Consider the following 6,000-nt stretch of genomic DNA (forward strand, 5'->3'; position numbering starts at 1 on the left):
CATGAGCAATCCAATTAGTCCAAAACAAATTTGAACTTTGAACCCTTTAGAGGGTTACCTGTCGTAGGTGGACATGATTACTGATGGCTCGGAACAGGAGCTGTGGAGAATAGATGCGGTGGCACCTGATTGGTACCTAATCCTTCTTTTGCAATGTGATGGATATTGCAGAGTTTGGAGACGATGAGTGGCAGCAGCAGCAGAACTGGTTAGTATTCCTCTTCGTCTAAGACTCCAGGTGTCCTTTATCAGCTCCCTCACCCAAAACACCCACAATCAAGGCAGTAGAAGACAACTGCCTCAAGCTATTGTGTACGAAGGCAAGGCTCTGCCAACAAAACTAGCACCATCCATGATGTGATGTTAGACCTGACTTCGCCTGCATCACCTATTAGAGCTCAGCTGGTCCCCACAGGCCACTCACTAGAACACATACCAGGCAAGATCCCAGAAAAAGGTAAAAGCCAGAAGAAAAGAGGAGGTGGAGTCGTGCCTCAGCTACAGAAGCCAGAGCCCACCAATGCATCCACATGGTCTGCACGGATAAGGACAAGTTCTTAGGACAGATCTTTAGATACAGACCACTCAGGGGACCTGCCACACAGTATGGAGCTGAAATCCCCCAGGTTTGTTGCTCCTGGTGACTCCAACATCCCTATAGATAATATCAAGGACACCATAGCATCCAAATTCCCCCAGTCTCCGGTGCACACACTGTATCCCAGCACTAAGGGGGTTAAGTGTAAGAATTCATCATACTGGAAATTAGTTCATCCTAAATCTCTTTGTTATAACTCCTGGCATGTCCCGGTAATCTATAAACAGGGGGGCGAAGCAAACAAAGAAAAGAGAAGTGTTGCTGCTGCTAGGTTTTATTGTCTCCCTCAGCATCTGGCACATTTTCATCAGGAACCAGCCCTGAAAAGTTTTGATCTGGGGGAAGCAAGTCAAAACAAAAGATATCCTTGATGAGTGCTCGCGGTTTGCTTGAGCAGCTGCAAGGAGAGAATCACCCGGTTGAGGGTTTCGTTCAGAACAAAGCAAGTATTTCATTCCATGCCTGTGAACCCACCAAACGGAGAGAACATCCCAATCCCCACCCCACCTAGGAACTTTATAATTATTATTTATTAGTTGTATTACAACAGTACCTAGAGGCCCTAACTGAATTGGGATCCAGTTGTGCTAGCGACTGTACAACTGCATAGCACAAGTCCCTCCCTGCCCTGAAGAATTTCTAGTCTGAATAGATAAGACAGAGAAAAGCTGGCGACATCAGTATTATCCTGTTTTTACAGCAGGAGGACTGGATGCACAGAGAGACGAAGGTCACCCGGGAAATCCATAGCCAAGTGGGGAATTGGACAAAAGCAGAACTTGGGCTCAGATCTGCAGAATAATCTGGCCCTGAAAGTGAACGTTTTTGGAAATGTTGCCAACTCTTGTGATGTGATCGTGAGTCTCATAACATTTGGGGTGAAAGCCTGGACCCATTCAAATCAATGGCAAAAATCCCCTTGACTTCAGTGGGATCAGGATTTTATCCTTGGTGTTTTCCTTAAAGCCCCAGCTCCCAGGAGCAATTGATCATGTGACAACCTCAGCTTTCATTTTGTTTGAGAAAAGCAAGTTTCTAGCCTTCCTGGTTGCAGAGACCTGAAAACGTGAAGTGAGCACGCCCTCAAGGCTCAGAAACTAGGAGGCAAAGAAAAAGAACCCATTTATTTTGTTTAAAAATCTCATGATTTATAAGCCAATCTCATGATTATTTTGGGCCTGACTCATGATTTTGAATGCTTGGGATACGTGATACTGTTTGAATGACAGGAAGCAGCAGTGCAGACACCCCAGTCCTCTCCTGCTCTCTGCTTGTCTTCAGGCAGCAGGGGCGGCTCCAGGGCCCAGCACGTCAAGCGCGTGCTTGGGGCGGCAAGCCGCGGGGGGTGCTCTGCCGGCACCATGAGGGCGGCAGGCAGGCTGCCCTTGGCGGCTTGCCTGCGGAGGGTCCGCTGGTCCCGCGGCTTCGGCGGACCTCCCGCAGGCGTGCCTGCGGAGGGTCCACTGGTTCCGTGGCTTCAGAGGACCTCCCACAGGCGTGCCTGCGGGAGGTCCTCCGAAGCCGCGGGACCAGCGGACCCTCCGCAGGCAAGCTGCCGAAGGCAGCCTGCCTGCCGTGCTTGGGGCAGCAAAATTCCTAGAGCCGCCCCTGTCAGGCAGCTAAGGTTTGTACCTTGGTTTGAAGATGTACAAGTGCTACTCCCTCCGTGACAGTTTCCCTTCCGACAGCAGTCCCTCCACTGTGTTTTCATCTCCCCCCGTTATTTTACAGATACCACGTGGCATCTGCTACTTTCAGGGTCTCTCCTCTTATTAGTGTCCTTTTAGAAGCAACAGATTTTAGTAAACTTCTGCACCTCACAGTTATGATTAGAAAAGTGACTGTAAAAAGCTTCTTATTCACCATAAATGATCTCCGAGGCCCAGATATTTAGACGTTGCTGCACTCAGCATCACAGTGCCTAACTGATTTAGGGGCCTAAATCTTATTTTTAAAGGGGGGTTAGGCACTTGGGCATTTAAATTCTATTGACAATTGTGGGATTTAAATTCCTAAATGCCTAGAACCCTTTTGTAAATGAGATTTAGGCTCTTAAAGCAGTTAAGTGCTGCAATGCTGAGTGCAGCAACACCTAATTAGCTTTAAAAATCTGGGCCCATGTGCCTTTACTTAGCATTATGAAAGCATCTTGTAACTTTACGAGCCCAGTGTTGAATGAGACTTATGTCCTAGGCACATGATCCCGAACTGCTAGACCCAGCCATCCAGTTAATAAAGCTCTAGGTGCATCGTGGATCGAGTCTTACTGCAGTCCTGCAACATCTCACTCATTTCAAGGCAGCTTTTAAAATACCTTCCTCTTCTGAGGCAGGATTTTACAGTGTCTCCCAACACAGCATTTGAAATCTCTCTCTCTCTCTCTTTCTCTTTATGCTCTCTCATTGAAACTGTCACAGCTTAACAGCCCTGCTTCCATGTCCTCAACATATACAGTAATTCACTGACGACCTTTGCTCCTGCTAGCACTGCGGAGCCACAAAAGCTGCACGAAAGGGAACCAGATCCTATTCTAGTTCATGCACCATACACAAAACCGTCTGCCAGGTTCGGCGCATAGGACTTTTATCAGCAGCGTGAGATAAGAGGCAGAAAGAACTCAGCTAGTTTTTCATATGGCCAGGCTGAGGGCCAAATGCTTCCTGCCCTAGCTGAAATTCCAACAGACGCCATTAGAATCCTCCAGCTTGTTTATATTAGGTGTTATGTCCTAGGGGCAGCCGGTGTAGGAAGCAATCACTTGAGGCCAGAGAGCAGACAGCTAACCAAAACCTCCATTTTATTTACAGAAACAGAGAGCTCACTCAGCCGGTTGAAACCGGCTGAGCTATCCCTTAATAGTCTAACTCAGTTGCCATAGTAACAAAACCCATGACAACCAAATACACAACATATTCCTCCCCCCCTAATAAGAACATCCCCTAAATAAAACACACACTAAACTAGAGAAGGAGGGTAGACTGCCTCCATTCCTGGCTAAACCCTGGGGATTATTTTGCCCCATAACCGTGGGTTCGCCCTAACTAAAGATCCAGCCGATGAGGAGGCCTTCTGTCTCTAGGTGGATTACGGCGAACTTCTGGTGTTGTTGCACCCGAAAGTACTAGGGGCTCAGGGTCCGCAGCACGAATAGGTGAGGAGGTGGTATCAGCTCGTGCTGGGCAAAGGGGTATCTCAGCTGCCGGCAGTAATGGAGGAGAACAGTCAGGAACAGGTGATTCATGATTCGGTGCCTCACCAGGAGGGGTGAAGTCAGACCCCTCAACTGCAGATGGGTCCTGAAGACTGGCATGACCTGGCAACAGCTGATCTACATGTCGCTGCCAGGTAAGATTCTCTGCAGTCCGGACTGTATAGGAAACAGGTCCTGTTTGAGTGATGACTGTGGCCGGGACCCATTTAGCTCTGGAAGTATAATTCCGAGCCAAAACTGGCTGCCCTGGGCTAAAGGTTCGGTCTTTTGCTCTGGATGCCCGTCTGATTACTTGATATTGCTGCTGATGTTGCACAGTTTGTCTGGGTTCAGAAGGTTTCAGCAGATCAAAGCAAGTGCGCAGCTGTCGTCCCATCATTAGAAAGGCTGGGGAAGCCTGGGTCGTAGCATGAGGTGTGTTTCTATAGGAAAGTAAGAAGGTATCCAGACGCTTTTGAATGGAGTGTTGTCCCTTTGCTGATTTCAAAGCGTTTTTCATTGTCTGCACAAATCTTTCAGCTAATCCGTTGGTGGACGGATGATATGATGCTGACGTGATGTGGTGTATCCCATTTGCCTTCATAAAATTTTGAAACTCCTGAGAGACGAACTGCAGTCCGTTGTCGCTCACAAGTTGTTCTGGCAGACCAAAACGACTAAAGAGTCCTCGTAGTTTTTGGAAAGTACTCTCTGCAGTAGTGGACTGCATTATAGAGACTTCTGGCCATTTAGAATGGGCATCTACTGCCACCAAGAACATGCTTCCTTCAAGGGGGCCAGCAAAGTCAACGTGAATACGTTGCCACGGGTTTTCAGGCCAGTCCCATGGGTGTAGGGGTGCCCACTGGGGTGCATTTCTTACACTCTGACATGACATACAAGCTTTTGCCTTCTTGTCAATAGCACTGTCCAATCTAGGCCACCAAAAATAGCTTCGTGCAATTTCCTTCATGCGCACTATTCCACAGTGACCGGAATGTAGCTGTTCTAACATCTGTGATCTCAGGGGTGGTGGAATAATGACACGCCTCCCCGACAACAAACAACCAGATTGGACCGATAACTCCGTCCGCTTGGACATGTAGGGAACAAGGTCGGGTGAGACCGGAGAGGTTTGTCGAGCTTTTCCATGCATCACCAGGTCCATAACTTGGGATAATACTGGGTCAACGCGGGTTGCCTTCTTTATCTGAGTAGCAGTGATGGGTGTATTCTCTACCTGTTCAAAGTAGAAGATTTCCTTTTGGGCACTATCTTGATGTTTGATCGGTAAAGGCAACCTTGAGAGGCCATCTGCATTGCCGTGCAGAGTGGATTTCCGATATTTGATTTCATATGTGTGTGCAGAAAGTATCAATGCCCAACGTTGCATACGACTAGCAGCTAATGGGGGAATGCCTGTGTAGGGTCCAAAAATTGATGTCAGAGGTCGATGGTCTGTAAGAAGAGTAAACTTTCGCCCAAAACAGGTACTGATGAAACTTCCTAATTCCAAAAACAATTCCTAATGCCTCACATTCGATTTGGGCGTAGTTAGTTTCTGCTTTGCTTAGAGTGCGTGAAGCAAAAGCAATAGGTCTTTCTTCTCCCGAAGGCATAATGTGTGACACGACCGCTCCCACTCCATAAGGGGAAGCATCGCAGGCCAATTGCAGGGGTAAGGATGGATCAAAGTGCGTTAGAACTTCAGAATTTAACAATGCATCCTTAGCTTTGTTAAATGCAACATCACAGGCTTCAGTCCACTTCCAGGCCTTGTTCTGCCCAAGGAGCTCATGAAGTGGTTTTAGCAGTGTGGCTAACTGTGAGATGAACTTTCCATAATAGTTCAGTAGTCCTAGAAATGAGCGTAGCTGGCTTACATTTCGAGGTGCGGGAGCCTCCACAATAGCTTTAACTTTTGCAGGGGCCTTATGAAGACCTGCAGAATCGATGATGTGTCCCAAATATTCAACAGAGGGCTTGAAGAATTCACACTTGTCTTTGCGAACTCGTAGGCCATACTCTTCCAGTCTTTGTAGGGTAGCCTCTAAATTCTTTAAGTGATCCTCTTCATTTCTTCCAGTGACCAGGATATCATCCAGATAGCACTGAACTCCTGACAAGCCACACAAGATCTGGTCCATAGCCCTCTGGAACAGAGCGGGAGCCGATGTGATTCCAAAGGGTAGGCGACAGTATCGATAAAGCC

This window comes from Mauremys mutica, chromosome 1 (assembly GCF_020497125.1).
Source record: "Mauremys mutica isolate MM-2020 ecotype Southern chromosome 1, ASM2049712v1, whole genome shotgun sequence".
NCBI classification, from domain to species: Eukaryota; Metazoa; Chordata; order Testudines; family Geoemydidae; genus Mauremys; species Mauremys mutica.